General features: G+C 44.8%; 1 non-coding gene across 1 annotated transcript; it reads right to left on the bottom strand.

Moving 5' to 3' along the window:
* Positions 1-1,088: 1,088 nt before the first annotated feature.
* LOC119979160 lies at positions 1,089-1,223 on the bottom strand. The gene has a single exon (XR_005463663.1). It is a non-coding gene; the product is annotated as a U11 spliceosomal RNA (small nuclear RNA).
* Positions 1,224-1,491: the final 268 nt, after the last annotated feature.

Below are 1,491 nucleotides of genomic sequence, written 5' to 3'. Positions count from 1 at the left end.
GCGGCCGTAAACCACGTTCGTATGTTTTGGTCCTGTCCAAAGCTGAAAGATTACTGGAAGGAGGTGTTTAGGGTAATCTCTAAAGTGGTGCACGTGAAACTGGACCCGGGCCCTAGGGACGCCATATTCGAGGTGTCAGACCAGCCGGGGAGGAAGATGTTATAGCCTTTGCCTCGTTGATCGCCGGAAGGTAGATCCTGTTAGAGTGGAGATCAACGTCTCCACCCTGTGCCTTCGCGGGGGGACCTGCTGGAATTCTTGATGCTTGAAAAGGTCAAATTTGAACTGACGGGAAGGGTGGAGGAATTCTACAATTCATGGGCGCCATGCATTATGCACTTTCGAGAACTGGTGCTGGGAGGGTTGGGGGAGAGGGGCTGTATGTTTTAATGGTGACTATGGATGATTCCTCTTTGTCATTTGTTGATGTTAACATCTGTGCTAATGTCTGGGATTTGGTGGGAGGATGGGATCGTTTTTGATGATTTGGGGTTGACATTACATTCGTTACTGATTATTGTTGGGTATAAATTTGGGAGAAAATGTGAAACAGGAGAATAAAAAAATATTTTTTTTAAAAGTAGGCTTACATTAACACTGCAATGAAGTTAGTGTACAAATTTAAAAGTCAATAAAAAATATTTAACAACGGGTGGCAGGGTGGTTAACCCTGCTGCCTACAACGCTGAGGACTCGGTTTAGTCCCGGACCTGGGTCACTGTCCATGTAGAGTTTTCACATTCTCCCCGATCTGAATGGATCTCGCCCCCCCCCCCCCCCCCCCCCCCCAACCCAAAGATGTGCAGCATTGGTGGATTGGTCACGCCAAATTGCTCCTTCATTGGAAACAAATAATTGGGTGGTCTAAATTTATTTTGTAACAAAAAAAAACGTTTAATCTGTAGCATAATCACGAACATAATGTAACAAACTTTACACGCCAACTTTCCGCACTCATAAGCACCATGTCATGTCATTTGCTCTTTGCACAGCATCTGTTCCACAACTTTGAGCCTATAGATGTCGCAGCTCATTTATTTGTATACATCGATCCCTACACATCGCTTCTGTATTTATATTAAATAAATGGGAGCGCCGAGACAAACGATCACCAGCAGCCCCAGGTTGCAAAAATTGTGCTTCCGAAATCTCTTGCTATCGATTCCGCACGGATGAAGCCCAAGAGCCTCGTCCATGTGCTACTCACAGCAGAAACCCTTTTGCTGAGGTACAGGCGAAGCTCTGACCTCACCAACTGCAATACACTGTAAAATAAAGGTGACAGAATTATACTCAGTCGTTCATCAGCTTTCCCCCACCTCCTTTATCATTAATACTAACAAACGGACAATATGTTCCTGAGAAACTCTTTACCGTATTCATTAATCTTACACGAAACAAACACATATAATTTATGCAATACTCGCAATGCATTCCGGAGCTTAGTCTGTGAAAGGCAGGGCAATGGTCTCGTTCAGCCAGAGGGGGGAG

Source organism: Scyliorhinus canicula, chromosome 15 (genome assembly GCF_902713615.1).
Source record: "Scyliorhinus canicula chromosome 15, sScyCan1.1, whole genome shotgun sequence".
Lineage (NCBI taxonomy): Eukaryota > Metazoa > Chordata > Chondrichthyes > Carcharhiniformes > Scyliorhinidae > Scyliorhinus > Scyliorhinus canicula.
The sequence above is the reverse complement of the archived record's forward strand: the minus strand, read 5'-3'. Positions and strand labels throughout refer to the sequence as shown.